This window comes from Triturus cristatus, chromosome 10 (assembly GCF_964204655.1).
Source record: "Triturus cristatus chromosome 10, aTriCri1.1, whole genome shotgun sequence".
NCBI lineage: Eukaryota > Metazoa > Chordata > Amphibia > Caudata > Salamandridae > Triturus > Triturus cristatus.
Window position 1 is genome coordinate 447,689,414 of NC_140593.1, and position 22,155 is coordinate 447,711,568.

The window sequence follows — 22,155 nt, forward strand, 5'->3', positions numbered from 1 at the left end:
TCGTTTCTTAAAAAATCTATGGTAAGAATTGGCATATAAACAACAGAACTTTCCTTTATTAGGGTGGTAGTCATATAAATTACTGCTATTTAGTACCCATAAAGACCCATTTCTTCATCACAAACCTATAAGCTCACCTACAGATTAGGTTCCTAGACATATAAATATTAAATGGAATTTTCTATCTAGAACATTGGACAATATACATACTTAGGCAGGATATATATGTGTTTTTTGTGGAAGTTTTAACTCTTGTTTCGTATGTATATCTGACTAATATGTCCTTAATTTAAAAAAATTGTGGGCAATGTATCTATATGTGAAATTTATTTTGTATGTTCTCCGTTGTTTCTCCATTATTTGTATGGAAACATATAGTAATGTCAATTTTATATGTATTATTAGTAATGTAGTTTGTTGTGTTTCATGTTGTATAAGATGTGTTTTATACATATGTATGTTTTTATTTGTATTCTTTCACAGCCCTGACGAAGTTCGTAAAGAACGAAACGCGTTGGCTGAGTCTGATTTTTCTGAGATTTGAATAAGAATAAAAGAACAACAATTGGGATATTTGAAAAGACTTTTCCTTGGGTGCACCGTCCCTTTGTAAAAAAGTTTGTATATCTGGTTTTCCAGTAGAGCACAAGTACGGCTTGCTCTGGACGTGTTTTTGCACCTACTAAGAAATTGCATATTGACTTTGGATTTGGTGTGCTTAACATTGGTCAGCCGTACGGTTTTTTGTTCACATCCATGTAGATAGAATTCTCGTGTAGTTATCTACCCTTAGATGATGGAGGCTCTCACACGGAAACCAAATTGAAAAGATTAGAGACACTGTTTTTCCTACTGTCTTTATATTTGTATTGCTTTTTGAGAATGACAGTATATTCTAGACCAAAATTGTCCCATGGCGTGTGGCCACTCCTTTGAAAGACCGCAGGCCACCTGTTTGCAGTCCCCTTGTTATACAATGAACTGTTTAAAGCATCGCACTTGCTTCATCAGAAGGCATTCAACATCAGAAAAGAAGGAAGAGCTGGTTTTGCCACAGAACCAGAATTTCAGTGCACAAGAGCGCCTGTCATGTGCTGGTAACCTCTGACAGTGTGCAGTCCCTTGAGCCCCTTGGCCTGAGTTTTTGGCCACACACCCCCCTCTTTTTCCTTTGCTCCTATGGAAGTGCAGTGCACCGGCGGATCCAAGATTAACAAAAGGCCCTACATTCTGGTGCCCAAGAAAAAGCAGCCTGAGCGTCCTCTGACACTGAATGATGAGTTTTGGAGCCTGAGAATGGTCCCGGGTCTGCACGAGATGACATATGCCCTTGATCAATGGAGCGGTACAAAAGGGGGTGGTGATGGACGGAGCATCAGAACCAATCAAACACTCACACCCAGTCAACAGATCTGGGTTTGATCCATCACCGTTCTTTAGCCCACTCTGCTACCCCAGTTCAGACATGGCCATATGCAAATCAGTCTGACCCTGTGCCTCATGGGTACAGTCCAGCCCGAACTGCCAAGCCATGCCTTCCCTGGACAGGAAACAAGCTTCCTAGGACCGGTTTCTGGCATTTCAGCCGTCTTCAGCCAGGCTTGCTTGAATCCAGTGGCAAAGTGAGCAAGGGACTCACGTCTGAGCATACCCTGCCAACTTATGGCAAACAAAGCGGTACAAAAGGGGGTGGTGATGGACGGAGCATCAGAACCAATCAAACACTCACACCCAGTCAACAGATCTGGGTTTGATCCATCACCGTTCTTTAGCCCACTCTGCTACCCCAGTTCAGACATGGCCATATGCAAATCAGTCTGACCCTGTGCCTCATGGGTACAGTCCAGCCCGAACTGCCAAGCCATGCCTTCCCTGGACAGGAAACAAGCTTCCTAGGACCGGTTTCTGGCATTTCAGCCGTCTTCAGCCAGGCTTGCTTGAATCCAGTGGCAAAGTGAGCAAGGGACTCACGTCTGAGCATACCCTGCCAACTTATGGCAAACAAAGCGGTACAAAAGGGGGTGGTGATGGACGGAGCATCAGAACCAATCAAACACTCACACCCAGTCAACAGATCTGGGTTTGATCCATCACCGTTCTTTAGCCCACTCTGCTACCCCAGTTCAGACATGGCCATATGCAAATCAGTCTGACCCTGTGCCTCATGGGTACAGTCCAGCCCGAACTGCCAAGCCATGCCTTCCCTGGACAGGAAACAAGCTTCCTAGGACCGGTTTCTGGCATTTCAGCCGTCTTCAGCCAGGCTTGCTTGAATCCAGTGGCAAAGTGAGCAAGGGACTCACGTCTGAGCATACCCTGCCAACTTATGGCAAACAAAGCGGTACAAAAGGGGGTGGTGATGGACGGAGCATCAGAACCAATCAAACACTCACACCCAGTCAACAGATCTGGGTTTGATCCATCACCGTTCTTTAGCCCACTCTGCTACCCCAGTTCAGACATGGCCATATGCAAATCAGTCTGACCCTGTGCCTCATGGGTACAGTCCAGCCCGAACTGCCAAGCCATGCCTTCCCTGGACAGGAAACAAGCTTCCTAGGACCGGTTTCTGGCATTTCAGCCGTCTTCAGCCAGGCTTGCTTGAATCCAGTGGCAAAGTGAGCAAGGGACTCACGTCTGAGCATACCCTGCCAACTTATGGCAAACAAAGCGGTACAAAAGGGGGTGGTGATGGACGGAGCATCAGAACCAATCAAACACTCACACCCAGTCAACAGATCTGGGTTTGATCCATCACCGTTCTTTAGCCCACTCTGCTACCCCAGTTCAGACATGGCCATATGCAAATCAGTCTGACCCTGTGCCTCATGGGTACAGTCCAGCCCGAACTGCCAAGCCATGCCTTCCCTGGACAGGAAACAAGCTTCCTAGGACCGGTTTCTGGCATTTCAGCCGTCTTCAGCCAGGCTTGCTTGAATCCAGTGGCAAAGTGAGCAAGGGACTCACGTCTGAGCATACCCTGCCAACTTATGGCAAACAAAGCGGTACAAAAGGGGGTGGTGATGGACGGAGCATCAGAACCAATCAAACACTCACACCCAGTCAACAGATCTGGGTTTGATCCATCACCGTTCTTTAGCCCACTCTGCTACCCCAGTTCAGACATGGCCATATGCAAATCAGTCTGACCCTGTGCCTCATGGGTACAGTCCAGCCCGAACTGCCAAGCCATGCCTTCCCTGGACAGGAAACAAGCTTCCTAGGACCGGTTTCTGGCATTTCAGCCGTCTTCAGCCAGGCTTGCTTGAATCCAGTGGCAAAGTGAGCAAGGGACTCACGTCTGAGCATACCCTGCCAACTTATGGCAAACAAAGCGGTACAAAAGGGGGTGGTGATGGACGGAGCATCAGAACCAATCAAACACTCACACCCAGTCAACAGATCTGGGTTTGATCCATCACCGTTCTTTAGCCCACTCTGCTACCCCAGTTCAGACATGGCCATATGCAAATCAGTCTGACCCTGTGCCTCATGGGTACAGTCCAGCCCGAACTGCCAAGCCATGCCTTCCCTGGACAGGAAACAAGCTTCCTAGGACCGGTTTCTGGCATTTCAGCCGTCTTCAGCCAGGCTTGCTTGAATCCAGTGGCAAAGTGAGCAAGGGACTCACGTCTGAGCATACCCTGCCAACTTATGGCAAAAAAAGCGGTACAAAAGGGGGTGGTGATGGACGGAGCATCAGAACCAATCAAACACTCACACCCAGTCAACAGATCTGGGTTTGATCCATCACCGTTCTTTAGCCCACTCTGCTACCCCAGTTCAGACATGGCCATATGCAAATCAGTCTGACCCTGTGCCTCATGGGTACAGTCCAGCCCGAACTGCCAAGCCATGCCTTCCCTGGACAGGAAACAAGCTTCCTAGGACCGGTTTCTGGCAATTCAGCCGTCTTCAGCCAGGCTTGCTTGAATCCAGTGGCAAAGTGAGCAAGGGACTCACGTCTGAGCATACCCTGCCAACTTATGGCAAACAAAGCGGTACAAAAGGGGGTGGTGATGGACGGAGCATCAGAACCAATCAAACACTCACACCCAGTCAACAGATCTGGGTTTGATCCATCACCGTTCTTTAGCCCACTCTGCTACCCCAGTTCAGACATGGCCATATGCAAATCAGTCTGACCCTGTGCCTCATGGGTACAGTCCAGCCCGAACTGCCAAGCCATGCCTTCCCTGGACAGGAAACAAGCTTCCTAGGACCGGTTTCTGGCATTTCAGCCGTCTTCAGCCAGGCTTGCTTGAATCCAGTGGCAAAGTGAGCAAGGGACTCACGTCTGAGCATACCCTGCCAACTTATGGCAAACAAAGCGGTACAAAAGGGGGTGGTGATGGACGGAGCATCAGAACCAATCAAACACTCACACCCAGTCAACAGATCTGGGTTTGATCCATCACCATTCTTTAGCCCACTCTGCTACCCCAGTTCAGACATGGCCATATGCAAATCAGTCTGACCCTGTGCCTCATGGGTACAGTCCAGCCCGAACTGCCAAGCCATGCCTTCCCTGGACAGGAAACAAGCTTCCTAGGACCGGTTTCTGGCATTTCAGCCGTCTTCAGCCAGGCTTGCTTGAATCCAGTGGCAAAGTGAGCAAGGGACTCACGTCTGAGCATACCCTGCCAACTTATGGCAAAAAAAGCGGTACAAGCAAGCCTGGCTGAAGACGGCTGAAATGCCAGAAACCGGTCCTAGGAAGCTTGTTTCCGGTCCAGGGAAGGCATGGCTTGGCAGTTCGGGCTGGACTGTTCCCATGAGGCACAGGGTCAGACTGATTTGCATATGGCCATGTCTGAACTGGGGTGGCAGAGTGGGCTAAAGAACGGTGATGGATCAAACCCAGATCTGTTGACTGGGTGTGAGTGTTTGATTGGTTCTGATGCTCCGTCCATCACCACCCCCTTTTGTACCGCTTTGATCAATGGAGAGCACACTACCTGTAGTGCCTGCCGCAAAGGAAAGATACTGGCGCACTGCCTTGAGACATTGAGACTCTCGAGTGAGCTGTGGATGTTTGCCAGGAGGGCACTCCAACTAAGCAGTACTTTTCCCATGTAAGGCTTGAATGAAGAGGCCCATGCAAAAGAAAACAACAGAAGAAGATTTGATGGACAATAGAAGCCTGCCAGAGAGGCTTTTTGAACGGACTCTGGGCATAGGTGGTTTCACAAGAGGTTTCCGTGTGATTGTATAGCGTAGGTGTTAAGGAGACTGATTGTTTTGCTGGCATTGTTTTAAAGTACTATTCTGTTTAGTAAAAGCAGAATAAAGTCAATTGTCTGTGGAAAGAGTATTTTCAACTCAGAGCATTGATGAGGGTCACCGCTGTTTCACCTGAACATAAAAATTATTATTTCATTTGTAATAGTGGTCACTACTTTCTCCCGTTGTCTATATGTTTTTAATAACGAGTTTTCTAGTGTCTTTTTAAACATGACGTTGTCATTTATGGATGGGATTGTTTTTCTCTACCCAATTGACTTCTGCACCCGCTTCCCAACCTATGTCCTTTCCTACTACTGCTTCTTTGCATTCTTTTCACCCTTTTCCTGAACATGAGCAGGTTAAAAGATCAGAATTCGTGAGCAATTCTTTTGTACAGCTTCTGCATCAACACTAGTTAGTAATGACCATCACTAATTATTGGGTGTGTGATCTTATGCCGCCTACTACAGATAGAGGTATTCCTTATTTTGTCCTGCCATATGTGGCCTTTGTGCTACTACATGTGTAAGGAGACGTGTCAAGTGAGAGTCGCTAAGTAATAGGATGATGCTACAGCAACATCTCCATGACTTCATGTCTGTAGACCTGGACTTGGATTGATGAGAGTATAGTTATTGCCTATGTGAGGGCAAAAGGAGGGTCTGTCGTACTTTAAAATTTGGGACCGCGTAGGAGGCAGGGCCCTACCCCTGTCTATCCCGGTATTAGCGAACCGCGAATGGTCAATGCGGTATGCACAAGTGCTTTGTGTAACGTTTTAGCTATGAATGCACTATGTATACGTTATTATACATTGACTCCGTGGGTTCCATCTTGGAGCGGTGGCCATCTTATAGTTGCCCTCACATAGGCTACACTTTACTTTGACTTCTCTCTGACCTGTGCAAACTGACTCCACTGCCCGAGGTCAGCCCTGTCCGGCCGGTTCCTTTTACTGCGGCCAAATGGGATTAGCATCAGGGCCCGAGGCATCATAAATTCCTTCTTCCCACACGAACCCTGACTAATCTCTTTCACATCTGACTCTTCCTGCTTTATGGCTTGTTTTACAAACAGGAGGTGCCCGTGTTTATTGGGGCCTGCTGATATCTGATGAGGGATCTGAGCCTTGCTGGGTAAATAATTGCGGGCTGGCTGAACTGAAATGTGGGATTGTAATCATGACTCTGCTTGTTCTTTGAAGTAAAATATGTGAATGACCAACTGCAAGAGAAGGGCGGTGTTGCCCAGAGCGTAATATTCTCCATAAAAGAGAAGACTGGTTTTTGTTCTGGAGACTGCCTCATTCAGTTGCTAAGGCTTCTGTGCGACGTAGTCTCACTCATTTGAGTTTAATAAAGATGTCTTTTCATATTTCAGCTTCTTTGCCAAGTTCTTTGTTATATTACCATGAGAGTGGAATTTTATAATACTACGCCAACATGGAAAACAAAGTCATAGGGTGCTACCCCTGGCACCGCTGGGGTCCTAAAATCCCCGGTACTTCATTGTGTTTAAAATTGTGTTGCCTATTGCAACCACTTATAACTTTCTACAAAAGCCAATTGCCTATTGCAAAAGTATTTATATAAAGCATCTCATTCTGAGAAAGTATATTTTAATACCTATTGTTGGTTCTTAAATAAAACAAGCATATTTTTTTTATATATAAACCATTGGCCTAGAGTTCAGTTATTGAGTGTGTGAGACCATTTGCTGACTGAGTGTGTGCAACAGATGCTTTACACTGTCCTCGGATACTGCCTTACTGCTCGACCAAGCTACCACTTTAGAGAGTAAGGTTATATCTAACTTTAGCCTCTGCCAAACCTCTGGGGACTGTGGTCTCTGTACACACTGTACCTATTTGGGAACAGTATATACAGAGCCACTTTCTCACAGGGGTACGAAGAAGGCTGCATTTAGTGATGAATAGAGTACCGGGTCATTATGACAAACCCCAAAATGAAAAAAAGCAAGCCTAACAAAATCAGGCTGACAAATATTTTGGGAAAAAGTCAAATTGATGACATATCTTTTTAACAAAATATAATAATTCTGCTGCAAAAGACAGTGAACATGGTTAGAAGCCCAGATCCAAAATCAAGTCTATAAAAGTAAAAAAAAAAAAAAAAAAATTCTTCGAGATTAAGAATTATAAGAAAAAAGTACAGCTAAAAAAACTAGAGTAAAATAAAAAAAAATGTAAAAAAAAAAAAAAAAAAGGAGGGGCCATATCAACCCTGGGGAGAGGTTCAGGGAGGTTTGAGGTGGAGAGGAGAATTGGTGGGAGTTTGAGAGCAAATGAAGGGTTAAAAGGGGAGGGAAGTAAATCTCCTCCAGGAAATAGGAGAAACGTACAGTCAGGGAGTGTTAAGGATGGGAACCATCTCATCACCCTTAAAAGCAAAAGTGAACAGAACAGGAAATCAGGGGCAGAACTTCAAAAAAAAAAAAAAAAAAAAAAGAAACCTAAAGGAAAGAATTTTAGCTTATTTGTTATGTCATTTTGATGAAAGCCATTCAAGGAGAAACATTAGTCATAACAGGTTTAACAAAAACAATAAAAAAAAATAAAAAAAAATAAAAAAACAATCGAGGGATCTCCGGCTGTAGGTGACGTCGGGGAGTCCAGGAGGGGTCAACAAACGGTGGACTGGGACTCTGGAGCGGTGGGGGACCTCGCGGGGACTGGTGGGCTGTTCAGATTCAGTTTCTTTGTCCTCAGCAGGCTCGGAGTGTTCCTTGGCTATTACGTTTAAACAGACCTTCTGTTCACAGGAGATCAGGTCTTTGTAGAAGGCAGTCAGTCCTCCCAGGGGTTCTGAAGGTCGCAGGCTGCAGGATTAGGCGACTTATAGCGTAGGGTCTCTGGAAACTGCAGACGGGCCAGTAGGGCTGGGGCAAAGTCAGTTCTTCTCTGCAGTCTCCTCTTCTGGGTGTTTTCTTTCGTCCTTCTTAGGTTGCGGGAATCGGTCTTCTTGGTTCAGGGCTGCCAAGTAAATACTGTATTTAGGGGTCTCGAGGTCAGTAGCTAATGGGCTACTGACCTTAGGGTGACTACACCCTTGGTGAGCTCACCCTACCTGGGGGATTGGGCTCAATCCCTAATCCTGATTGGAGAGTGTGTGCCATCTGCAAGATGGCAGGCACTGAAGAGTGGGCTTCATCTCACCTCCCATACCTGAGAGGTGGGGTTGGCAGAGGTGGGCACACCTTCTGGGCTGGCTAATTTTTTCCACCTGTCTTCCCGCCAAAAAGGAGGGGAGACAGGAAGGGGGCCTGCTCTTGATAGCAGGAGAGACTAGGGGGTTGCGTTACAAAGGCAGCAAGGCCTTTGAAGCTCCCTGACACAGATAGCTCTTCCTTACCTGGGGAAGGTGTGACCACCTCCGCCAATTAAAAGCTTTGTTTCTGGGCTCAGGGAGCGAAGGCTCCCACCCCAGGGGTCAAGAAACTTGTCTTTTGGTGGCAGTTTGGTGTTTACCACTCAGGGAACCCAGCAGAGGCTGGTCGTTTTCCAATGGGCGTCTCTAAGATGTCCTCATTGTATAATAAATCCCACACTGGCATCAGTGTGGGTTTATTATGCTGAGAGATTTGATACCAAACTTCCCAGAAGTCAGTAAAAATGATGGTGCTGTGGAGTTCGTAATGACAAACTCCCAGACCATATACTCTTTTATGGCTTTACTGAAATTACAATGTCTAAAAATGGACTTAGACACTGTAGGGGTACAGGGCTCATGCAATTTTACACTCACCAGTGGTATAGTGCACACAGCTACAGGGATGTGTGCCATGATGACTCTTCACTTTTCTCTGTATCAAAAACATGCAGCCTACAATGGGTGTGTGTGGTGTGGTGTGTGCGTGTGTTTTTTTTTTTTGAAGGGTGGCACAATATGTGCTGCAGCCCTTAGAGGCCTTCCTTGGTCACAGTGCCCTTGGTACCCATGGTACCTTTTACATGGGACTTACATGTGGCCAGAGAGGTGCCAATTAGGGGAACAAAGGTACAGTGTCCCGGTAAGGTGAAATCCAACCTCAAAAGACACCCCTGCATCCAGCTGCCCAGCACGCTGGAGAAAAACCTGAGGAGCACCTTCGCCCCCAAGCGCTCCAACTTACCTGCCCAGCTGTTGGTTCCTCCCGGAAGTCTTCCTGGACTGAGCCTGCAGCTAAAAACCAAAACCGAGAATGCCCTCTGATAAACCCTTACTGCTCGCCCACACTACCACAAATAGAAAGTAAGGTGCTATCTACTTTTACCTCTGCCTACTTTTGAGGTTCCACTGAACTCTGTGCACACTATACCTAATTTTGGTATGGCATATACAGAGCCAGCTTCCTACAGCTGCCAATGGCAGAAACGGTTTCTTCCCATGCAAAACTAACTACTTCACCAACTTCTATTTTACTTGATTGATTTGGCCCATCCTTAATAACCTCAATGTCTGCTTCCCTTTCCTCCCCTGAATACAATTGCATGAAATGCTCTTCCCAGACATGTGGTAGAGTAAAAAAGTCCTCTTTTTTTTATCACATACACTGTTTCTTTGGCCAATAAATGCCAGAATAACTTACAATCTTTTATCCTAGATGCCTCAACAAGGGTGTGCCAATTCTCCTTCTCCTATCTTTTCTTGGCCTCTAACTGTATCTTGCTGTAGGTCCTTCTTCTCTCAGCTATGACAGTGCTATTTGCATTCTTCACTGCAATGACTAAAGCGGTTCTAGCCTGTTAACAGTTATCACTGTACCAGGGTACGTCTTTCCGCCTAACATAGATGCTTTGCAAATGTCTACAGAAGTAGCTCTTGATGGTCTTAAGAAGATGGGAAAACAATCGTAGTTCTTGGATCATCACAACCAAGGTCTCTCAAAATAAGGAGAGTTGAGACTGCCTCAGAATATATATCGACTAAAGACTTCTCATCTGTTACTACGTCGCTCCATCTAATCCGTCTATCATTATTTGCAGTGACTATAGGCATGGCCATTCTATCAGCACGGTTTACCAGATAAGGGATGTCAATTAGTCCCATAACCAATGCATTATAATCAATCAGGCGTTTAAACGCGACTACTCACCCGTAAGGGTCTCAAGGCGCTGTGTGTGTGGGGGGGGGGGGGGCTGACGAGCAGGCTCCAGTCCATCAAGGGGGGAGGGAGGGGGGTCTGTCGAAGAGCCAGGTTTTGAGGTTTCGATCGAAGATGGGGAGCGATGTTGTCTGTCTGAGGTGGAGCGGAAGGGCGTTCCAGGAAAGGGCCGCGAGGAAGGAGAAGGAGCGGCCTCCCAATCTGGTCTTTCTGGTGCAGGGAACCACAGTGTAGGAGAGCTGGGCTGAACATAGGGTCCTCTGGGGTGCGTGGAATTTGAGTCGGCTGTTCAGGTATGCTGGTCCGGTGTCATGGAGGGCCTTGTGGGCATGGGTGAGCATCTTGAAGGTGACTAGCTTGGATGGGGAGCCAGTGGAGATGTGGCAGTGTCTTTGCAGGTCGAGGACCAGTCTTGCGGCGGCGTTCTGGATGTTCTGTAGCTTGCGGGTGGAGTTTCTGTTTATTCCGGCGTAGAGTGTGTTGCCGTAGTTGAGTCTGATGGTGACCAGGGCGTGAGTGACGGTCTTTCTGTGTTCGAGGGGGATCCATTTGAAGGTCTTACGTAGGAGTCGGAGGGTGTGGAAGCAGGAGGACGAGACAGAGTTGATCTGGCGGTCCATTTTAAGCTTGGAGTCGAGGATGATTCCCAGGTTGCGTGCGTGGTCCGTGGGGATGGGCTGGCTTCCGAGGGTGGGGGGCCACCAGGTGTCGTTCCAGGCGTTGGGGTTTTAGCCCATGATGAGTACTTTTGTTTTGTTGGCGTTTAGTTGTAGGCAGCTGTTTGGCGACGGCTTCCATGCCTTCTCGAAATATGTGCTTGGCGGTATTGGGTCAGTTGGATAGGGAGATGATGAGTTGGGTGTCGTCTGCGTATGACACAATGTTGAGTCCGTAGGTTCTGACGATAGGGGCGAGCGGAGCCATGTAGACGTTTTAGAGTGTCGCGCTGAGGAATGACCCCTGGGGGACTCTGCAGGTGGTAGGTGTAGGGTCTGAGAGGAAAGGGGGGAGTTTGACCCACTGCGTTTTGCCGGACAGTAAGGAGTGGATCCAGTTGAGGGCCTTGTCTTGGATCCCTGCATCGTGGAGTCTGCGTATTAGGGTGCGGTGGGAGACTGTGTCGAACGTTGCTGAGAGGTCGAGGAGGATGAGGGCTGATGTTTCTCCTTTGTCCACTAGGGTGCGGATGTCGTCCGTTCCAGCGAGGAGGGCAGTTTCCGTACTGTGGTTTTTTCTGAAGCCGAATCGGGAGGAGTTGAGGATGATGTGCTCTTCGATGAATGTGGCGAGTTGGCTGTTGATGGCTTTCTCGATGACTTTCGCTGGGAACGGGAGCAGGGAGATGGGTCTGTAGTTTTTGAGGTCGATGGGGTCCGCCGAGGGTCTCTTCAGGAAGGGGTTGACCTCGGCATGTTTCCAGTCGTCGGGGAATGTGGCGGTTGCCAGGGAGCGGTTGATGGTGTGGCAGAGCATAGGTGCGATGGTGTTGGCGACTCTGTTGAAAATGTGGTGGGGGCAGGGGTCTGTGGGGGCCCCGGACTGGATTGACTTCATCGTCTTCAGTGTGTCTTTGGTGGTGAAGGCTGTCCAGTTGATCACCATCATGTCTGAATATAATGTTCATATCATGGACTTTGTGCCACAAATCTAGATTGACCATTATATAAAATCGATCCTGCTTCGGGAGTTCGACCTTTTGAAGGTAAAGGATGCGACCGGATCGGATGGCGTCTGCTCATTACAAGCAGACTCCATAGGTTAGGGTGAAAGACAATACTTGCTGCCTCACCTTTGTGCATCTCTTAAGGGAAGGTATCTGCAGTTTGTTTACACCTCTTGCTAACTCTTCCTCTTGTACATAGTCCACTGGTTCATAGGTTACATTAAAGTCTCCTGCTACAATAAGGTAATGCCCTCTCACCGAATTCTCTAGAAAATTAATCAAAGAGGATATTGTGGCAACCTCCTGGTTTTGATTGCTGAAGCAATTCTATAGGTTTATTAACCTTAGTATGAACTTCACTTTTAGGAATATGAGGTCAAGTCCTAATATATCAGCTTACTTAATGTTTAGCCTGCGGACTTTACAGGTCAAACCTGTCTTGACCCAAATAAGTAATCCTCCAGCCGTACGACCTGCTGGCGATAGTCTAGCTTGGACACTATAATTATTGTAATCCACTCTAAAGATTGGTTCAGTCGCCCACGTTCCCTGAAACAGGCATATATGACACCCATCTACTAGGATGGCCCAGTTGGAATCAGACAGTTTTGACCTTAACACTGCTACATTCCACAAGATCACTAAGTTGTTGTTCAGGACTTGTGAACTTCTGAGTTATAGGTCCCTCTGTTAAAATTCCCCCTCCTGGGTTAAGGCCTGGCTCTGGTTGGACTTGACGTTGAGATGAAATAATTAGCGGGTTAGTTTGAATATTAGCTCTATTAGGACTTACTGTAGAAGATGTATTGGTTCTTTAGGTGGCTTCTTTTTACATTTACCAATGCCATTCAAGAGTCAATCTAAACTGTCAAGATCAGAGTGTGTCTGGAACCTATTGCAAGTTGCTATTCCATAGGTTTGTTGGCCCCAGTGCATATCCTCGGGTTGAGCAACCGCTGTCAGACATAGTTGCACAAGTATACATAAGATGTCAAATAGAATTACCCCAGGGGCATAATGCTGATCCCATGACCTGAACCTTCCCGACATAACTTATCACAACATGTAATCAGTTGATCAGCAAGATCAGGGAATCTGCAATTGACCACAATACAATAACCCTGTATGTTTCTAGAAGGTCCAACCCAACCATCTCTTCTAGCAAATAGAATATCTTGGTAGCTAGAGATTGCAAAATCAGTATTGCGTGATAACCAGTGGCAGACTTTCGTTTTTCAGTTGACCCATGGACTCACTCATTTTAGAGGGGAGGTGGGGAACATTAGTTAAAATTGCCAAATAAGGACAGCACTCAGGTGGAAGATCAAGCCTCACTTGATTGGAGATAACTTTTGTGCTAGTCTCTACTTTTAGGGATTCCCTTAAATTTGGTATTGCCTCACTTCCACTATGTCTTTGTTGGATCCAGTCCAATGTACCCTGTGATCTCCTTTTATTAGGGTCATCAACTCTAATGGAGCTGCCTTTTGTTAGTCCTTCTTCCCTAACCATTCCCACCTTTATACCATGGTCGCTTTTGCGAGTAATAGCAGGGGGCATGAAAGGAACCACAACACAAGACTGCTTTCAAATCTGTATATTAGATCGATCGGCTTCGCGTTGACCTTCAATTGTGCTACAGCTCCGCGGTGCAGACCTCACTGTGCTATCATGCACTCTAATGCTATCTATTGAGTTTTGTAGCTTTATCACAGAATCCTCCAAATTACTAAGTCTATCCAATGGAGGTGAGAGACTAGTGATCAGTACAGACCTGAGATTACTGATTATAATGTCCAGGTTTGACCGGATAGTGGAATCAGAGGTAGAGTCTTTTCTGTGCAGGACAGCGAGGGTAAATTGACCATGCGCCCCCCCCCCCCAATTTTGTTGCACAATTGGTGTCTTCTTTGATCTAGTGCTTGCCACTTGATTTGAGGCCATGGTTTTCTTCTTCTTGTTAATTGGAGACCCGTCTGCAGTTAATGAGGATAGAATAGGAGAGGTTGGAACAATTATTGAGTCCCCAATGGCAATTTCGGCTTGCTGAGCGAATTCATTTTGTGCAATTACAAGATCATTACAGGAATTAGTGACCACAGGGAGTACATTATTATCTCCCACATGCAAGGATAGTCGACGTTCTGTCAATGTAATTTCATGGTCTAGTACTCTTGCGGCATGCACCAAAAAGGAAGAGAAGGGGTTGGAGTGGGTAAGGGCTTGGGAGATGATCGTACAAGCTCTGCAAGACCACCGGCTGGAGCGTACGGAGCACGGACGTTCGGAGAGCGGAGTTCCTGGAGGCTGGGGAGACTATATGCAAACCCCGATGACTGGCACGCATTAGTGTTAGGAACCACTGGTAGGGCCCACATCAGCAGCAGTTGGGGGGTGGGGGGGGGGGGGGGGAGAGTTACAGGGGTGTTGTTGTAGTGTTACGACGAGGGCCGGCAGGAAGGCCCCTGATTGCTGACCGCCGGGGAACGGGGCGCATGGGCAGCTCTCCTTGGGCGCCTAGAAGGTGATGAGTGGTAGGCCTTAGGCACTGCTCACAGGGGTGGGCGCAGATGGAGACGGAGGCTGCGGACACGGACAATACTAGTATCAACCAATTCGAGGGGTTGCTTCAGGCAGGCGGTATTTGGCTGTGGGGAGAGAATCTGATAGGAATAAATGCAGAGGCTATAATAGGACATGGACCGGGCTTCGCTATGAGGAGATCGTTATGATAATATGAATCACTGTCTTAACACGCCGCCCGGCCCCCGGGATGTGGGCTAAATGGCTGTGTGCGTTGCTATAACGAGGGGTGTGATTTGAGATTATAAGCGGGTGCCGGTTGCCCTAATGGATGTTTTGTTTATAATGCTGCAATAAAAACATGTTTAAAAAAAAATAAAAATAAATGCACCAAAAAGGAATCGAGGGTGGTGCCTTGCAGTATCTTGTGGGGTCTCTTAGGGGAGACCTCCTAATCCCCCAAATTCTTCCTTTTTACCATCTTTAGTGGAGATGAGTGATCAAATGTCGTTAAAAGGTTGCTACCGCCTATATCAGGGGACTGCAACCAAGGGGTGGTGGGCCAGCTTCGTCTGAACGCGGACGGGCGCAGATGGGCCTGCCATTTGCCGGGGACGTTCCGCGCTGCGAGATGCCTTCGTTGATAATATGGCGCTCCGGCGCCTCTGGCGAATGTTGCAGCCCTCCTCTGAGCCAGGGCAACTGGGGAATGCAGTTCCTCTCCCCGTGGCACACTGACAAGGACCAACTGCACAAGTGCATAATGCAGGACTATCACATAAAGGCAGCAGGAGTCTTCAGCAATTAAGAAAGATGAATACACTCCACCAACCATCTTGCCGAGGGCTTACGAAAGAAGGATGTAGCTTACTTTATATCCGATACGTCAAATAGGCATAAAGAACAAGTTACTTACCTTTGGTAACGCTTTTTCTGGTGGATACAGTATCTGCCTGTGGATTCCTCACCTTGTGAATATCCCCTGCGCCAGCAACATTCGGAAACTTTTGTAGCAGTCCACGCCGATGGGGTCGAAGACGACGTCACAGAGACACGGCTCCGCTCGCGACTCCGCTGACGCCACCGGCTCCATAAGAAGACCTCGTCGGCGTGATGACGTCAGTTCCGCCCCTTTTTTCCATGCCTTCGAGGCACACGGACAGACTGACAGCAATATATATATACACAGTATACACAGTACACAATATGCATATCAACACACTCAGTGTGGAAAATAAATAACAAAGCACAAGAATTAACATAATGCTTTTGACAGTGATAAACACACTTGAAACCCATCAATAGAATTACAGGCATAGAAATACCAGTATAGAAGGATGGACAACGGGGAGGCGGGTGGGTCAGTGAGGAATCCACAGGCAGATACTGTATCCACCAGAAAAAGCGTTACCGAAGGTAAGTAACTTGTTCTTCTGATGGGGGGGCGGAGCTAGCCGGCGGCTATGGCGGACGTGTGAGCGCGGAGCTCCCGCTCTAGGCCCCTTTCTATCCGAGCATACGATCCTGAATAGCAGCATTGCTCTGTGCACTGGTGTGGGGGGTCCCCCCTGGCACTTGGCGGTGTCACCCCGGGAGACCAACGGAGGCGATTGAGCCCTGGTGTGCAGATACCGGCGTGCGCGAGGTGAAGAGGCGGACTGGGCCGCGATCCCCGGACTGGCCTGTGGCTCGACTCGACGTGCGTCAGCCGACGTGCGGCCGCCAGGCAAGAGGCGGACCCGACCAGCGTGGTCCAACGGCCGGGTCCCCGGGAACCGGCTAAGAGGTGCGGTCAGGCGCCCCGGGCTCGCGTGCGGGGGGTCGGCTGCGGTGGCGCCCCCCCCTGGATTGCTGGCTGAGTGAGCTGCTCGGTGGGACCTGCGGCCCGCGCCGCGTCGAACTTCGGCCTCCCCCCTCGAGACACCTCGGCACTGGGAGACGACACGAGAGGCAGACGGGGCACACATCGGAGCAGCGCCAGGGTGCCAGGGAGCGACGGGCACCTGTGGATTGCTTGGAGATTGGCGCGCTCGTCCCGCTGCTCCTCACTTGCGCTGTGGGCGCTGGCCTGGGTCGGCGTCCAGTAGTGGCGGCTACCCGCCACCTGATCTGTGGAAAGCCTGGTGAGTGACGGTGGTGAACCGGGGCACTGGACGTGAGTGGTGGAGGTGCCTCTGGCGTCGTCGTGCGGAGGGGTGCGGTTTGCGGCCGTGGTCCTCCGGGGTGCGACCATCGTGGCTGGCGGTCTTTGGTCGCGGCCCTGGGGGGCGCCCGCCCAGTCCCGGACAGAAACGCCACATTTGGAGTAGCGAGGACATACTGGCTCGGGCACGGCGTGCCCCTTTCGCACTCGGCCCTGAGGTGGTGACTGGCCACTTGCAGTAGCTCATAGACGGCGGCGGCCTGCAGGACTGGGCCTCTGCGTTGTAGAGGCGGCCTCGAGCCGGTGGCCGTCCCCAGGCGCAGCCATGGGCAAAAGTGATAAATTACAGTCCAAACTGTCTTTTGATCCCCGCAAGCTGAAGGGGCCGGTCGAGGCCTCGCCGGCGCGGCCCCCGGACGGGGCGACCGCGGAGAGCGCCATGTGCGCCGACATCAAAGCAACACTGGCAGCAATGGAAAAGGGGCTGCAGGGCAGTCTGACCGCGATAGACACTAAGCTTGATGCGCTCACGTACCGCATGGACCGCATGTCGGAACGAGTGGATAAGAACGCTGAGAGGCTGGACGCGACCGAGCAGAGGATAACGCAGGTGGAGGAGACGCAGACAGCGTGGGACGCGGACCGCCGGCAATTCAGTAAACTCCTGCAGGTCATTCAGGATAAGTCCGAGGATTTGGAGGCCCGTTCGAGGAGATCGAACGTCCGTATCACCGGCGTGGCGGAATCGACGCCCACAGGTCGAATGGAGCTTTTCGTGGAAAAACTGCTACGGGCCCTGCTCGGAGAGGAGGTGTTCTCCCCAATGTTCGTGGTTGAGCGGGCCCACCGCTCGCTGGGCCCTCGGCCCAAGCCCGGGGCGCCAGCCAGGCCTATAATAGCTAAACTGCTAAATTACAGAGACAGAGACACTGCCCTGCGGTTGGCGCGGGAAAAGGGGAAGCTGCAATATGAAGGGATGGATATCTCCATTTACCCCGACTTTACGGCGAAGGTGCAGGAGGAACGCAGGCAGTTTGCACCCTACAAAAAACAGCTCCGCGACTTGGGCCTGGACTACGCGATGCTATACCCGGCGCGGCTCCATATCAACAGGCAGGGGCAGTCGCACTTCTTCACAGACCCGAGGGAGCTGCAGCGCTCCCTGAAAGAGTGGACGAGGGAGCAGCGGCGTGGAATGCAGGACGACGCGACTGCCCGGACGGAGGTCTCCGACCTGGGGGACCAGGACTAGAACACTGGCGGTGACTGCTTGATATGCATTGTCTCCTGGTGAGGGGACGCCGCCTTGTTGTAGAGGCTGCCGCTCCACAGGTGGCTCGGCGACGGCTGGAACATTGTTGGCCTGTAGGAGGCGACGAACGCCATGGAGGACGCTGAGGCTGCTGCTGGGTGAGAACATTCTGTTGTATAGGGGGAACCCCGGGTGTCGCCGCCCTAGAGTTGGTGGGGGGGCGAGAGACTGGACCTCTGCCACGGTTCTGATCAGGGGCGGGAGAGCCCGGTGTCCCTAAGCACTGCGAGACTTTGGTGGTGATGGCACCTGGAGCGCACTGCATGGACTGAGCTGTGAGAGAAATGGGTTACGGCCTGGTTGACTGTCCGGGGGAGGTTGGGGGGTGCTGTGCAGATTCGGATAGACTGGGGAGCCCACCGCACCTACTGGAGGGGAGGTGATATCCGCTAGCGCTGCGCTTAGCTTAGCCTGGGGGTTTAGAGGCGGGGGCATGGCCACATGGCGGACTCTTGAGAGTGTCGAGTAGCAGCCCAACGGAGGCCCCTGCCCCAGCGCTAATGGCTCTCTTGGCCCCCACGGGGGCTGGTTCAGGGATGGTTTTGTATGGTTGTTGTTGTGGGTTAGGGAGGGGGGAGGGACGGGGGATCTGTCTGGCCAGGTTGGGGACGGTCGGCTGTGGGTGGGGGGCTGGGAAGTTCGGGGGACGTTCGGCGTTGTGCATTTGTGATAAGCATTGTCTCTTGCGTGGCACGCTATTTGATTTACTGATGTGTGGCTGTTTCAGACTGTCTGAACTAGAGGGGCGGGAGGGGACTCCCTGCTGCCCTACGTGCAGAGATGAAACCGGAATGCGTAACTGGGATGACTGGAACGGATGAACGAATGGGTGAATCTGACGGGGGTGCCCTTAGAGCGCTGACGTGGAATGTCCGAGGGCTGAATAACTATCGTAAACTCAGAAAAGTCTTAAACTACCTCCACCGACATCACATTGACCTGGCACTGCTCCAGGAGACGCATCTTCCGCTTTCAAGTAGGTTGTTAGCAGCAAGGGGCCTGGTGGGTTCCAGCGAGGCAGCGGGCTTCACAACGCATTCCAGGGGGGTGATTACCTGGGTGAACCCACGATCGAGACTGCGGTTGACGTCGCTGCTCTCCGACCCGGACGGGCGATACTTAATAGCGCGGTGCGTGGGTAAGGGCCACGACTTGATTGTGGTCAATGTATACGGCCCTAACTATGATTCCCCTGACTTCTTCGACGCACTGGCGGCACAGTGCAGGCTGCACGTGCCCACTGGCATGGTGTGGGGAGGCGACTTTAACTTCACATTCAATCCAGAGCTGGACCGCTCGTCGGGGCCAGCCCGTCGCCCAGCGACCGCCGCCCTACACATGCAGGCGGAGCTGATCAGACTTGACATGCTCGACGTCTGGCGACACCGTCACCCGGGCAAAGGGGGCTACACGCATTATTCGGCATTTCACGATGTGCACACCAGAATAGATTACTGGTTGGTGTCCCGGTCACTGCTCGCGTGCATTGCGGACTGCAAGGTGTTGCCGCGCACGTTGTCGGACAACTCTCCGCTGCTGCTGGCCCTGACCACTCCGCATCGGCGAGCTCCGCCGTTCACGTGGCGACTGCCGCCGTATTCGCTGTTGGACGACGTGTTTCGTGGGGAACTGGCGGACGAAATAGACACGTTCTTTAAGGTCAACACAGGCACAGTCCATAGTTTCCAAATCGTGTGGGACTCGTTCAAGGCCTATATTCGCGGCGTAGCGATGACTAAGCATTCGGGAGTGCTTAAGTCCATCCGGCGACAGCTCGGGGCCCTGGAGTCGCAGATAGCCAAACTGGAGATGAGTCAGGGGGCCTCGGCGGACCCTGAGGTGGCCACGAGGCTGCAGCACCTGGTCGCTGAATTCAATAGTGAAGCGGACCGAGAGGTGAAACACATGGGGAAGTATGCCACAGCCCGCACGTACGGGGAGGGTGAGCGCCCGGGATCCGTGCTGGCGGGAATACTGCGCAATGCTAGGCGACCCCTGGTCATTGACGAGCTCGTCACGGCTTCGGGCGATGTGGTCACCGAGGAGGAGGGGGTCATAGAAGAATTTAGGGCCTATTACGCTGGACTATACAAATCGCAGTCCTCGCGTATGGAGGAGGAGATAGACGACTACCTTAGTTACCTCAAAATGCCATTTTTGTCCAACTCGCGGCGTGAATTCTTAGCGCTGCCCATACAAAAAGACGAGATCTTGGAGGCTTTGGGAAGTATGCGGGCGGGCACTGCCCCGGGAGCGGACGGGCTGACGGTGGCCTTTTATAAGGCCTTCCAGGACCAGCTCCTCCCGCACCTTTTAACTCTTTTTGATGACATTTGCCTCGAAGGTAGTATGCCCGAAACGATGCGAGAGGCCCTGCTTGTTACAATTCTAAAACCCGGGAAGCCTCCCAACCAGTGCGGATCCTATAGGCCACTCTCACTGATCAATGTCGATGCCAAAATATATGCGAAGGTGCTGGCCACGCGATTGGCGCTACTGGTGCCGGAGCTCGTGGCGCCGGAGCAGGCGGGCTTTGTCCCATCCAGGAATCTTACGTACAATATCCGCACAGTCCTTGGCGTCATGCAGCATGTGCGCCCAGAGAGTAAGGCCATTGCGCTCTTCCTCGATATGGAGAAAGCGTTTGACTCCGTGGAGTGGCCGTTTATGGTGCGGGTGCTAAGGAAGCTCGGGCTGGGAGAGCCTTTCCTGCAGATGATCGGGGCATTGTATTTCAGACCCACTGCAAGGCTTCGCCTCGGAGATCGTGTCACGGAGCCGTTTGCAATCACTAGAGGGACCAGGCAGGGCTGCCCTCTCTCCCCACTTCTTTATGCGCTAGTGGCCGAGCCCTTAGCGTGCGCAATAAGGGAATACCACAGATTCGAGGGCATTAATTTTCCCTCTTATAAGATAGGTATTTCTACCTATGCGGACGACACGCTACTGTACGTCAGAGACCCGGAGGAGAATCCCGCCTCTATACTGCGGGAGGTGGTTAGGTTTGGGGCGCTATCGGGCCTCAAAGTCAACTGGAATAAATCGCTGGCATTTCCGCTGACCCCGGCAACATTGCCGTTCTCTATGGAATACCCACTGCAGTGGACAACTGACTCAATTCGCTACCTGGGCATTCGACTGCACAGGGACCCGGAGGTCTTGCTGAGGGAAAACTACGGGGTGGCTTATTCAAAACTCGTGGATGAGGTGGAAGTGTGGAACAGACTGCCCCTCTCGCTGATGGGCAGGATAGCCATTATGAAAATGATTATCCTCCCGCGCTTTCTGTTCCTCTTTACCAACATTCCTATAGTGCTGCCCAGATCTTTCTTTGCACAGCTGACTCAGACCCTCATCCGGCTGGCTTGGGGTGGTAGACAACCGAGAGTCCGGTGGACAGTGCTAACGTTGCCATATGAGATGGGGGGACTTGGAGCCCCGGACCTGGAGAGTTATTACAGGGTGGCGCAGGCGTCCCATCTGCATTCGTGGATACACGCTGACCCAGATGTCCCACATGTGCTACTGGAGCGCTTGTTCGCGGACCCGGTACCACTCCCGGCGACGATTTTCCTGCCCGTGGATCGGAGGGCTGGCCTGTTGGACTCGCTCGGATCCACTAACCATGCGTGGCACATGCTTATGAAACGGCAGGAATGTGCCCTCTTATACTCCCCGCTGATGCGGGTGGAGTGGGCGGTTTGGCTCCCTCCTCTGCGAGAGGCGGGGGTGACGCGGGCATTGGGTGCTCTGGGTATAGTGAGAATGGCTGACCTGTTCCACGATGGCGTGGTTAAGACGCTGGAGAGTGTTGTATTGGCACATCCGGGGTGCACGTTACTCCAGCGCTTCCAATTCCACCGGGTTCGGGGTGCACTGCTGTCTCTTCTGGGGCCGACTGCGGCGGAGCCGCCCGAGATCCCGGAGCTTACCTATGTCATTAAAACAACGGCGCCGTCCAGGCTGGTCTCGATACTCAAAAAGATTGGGGATCAACACAGGGAGCCCCAGTGCTCTGCTGCGCGGCGAGCCTGGCAAACGGACCTCGAAATGGACATCTCGGACGAGATGTGGAGATACTGCTGCTCCAGCACCAAAAAGGTCTCTTTGAACGGTCGTCACCGATTAATACACTTTAAGTTCTTGCAGCGGGTCTACTATACCCCTGAAAGACTACACAGATAT

General features: G+C 50.8%; 1 protein-coding gene across 2 annotated transcripts in view; it reads right to left on the minus strand.

The window, feature by feature from the left end:
- KIF5B (kinesin family member 5B) overlaps positions 1-22,155 on the minus strand; it is a 721,610-nt gene that overhangs the window by 268,545 nt on the left and 430,910 nt on the right. The window lies entirely within an intron of this gene.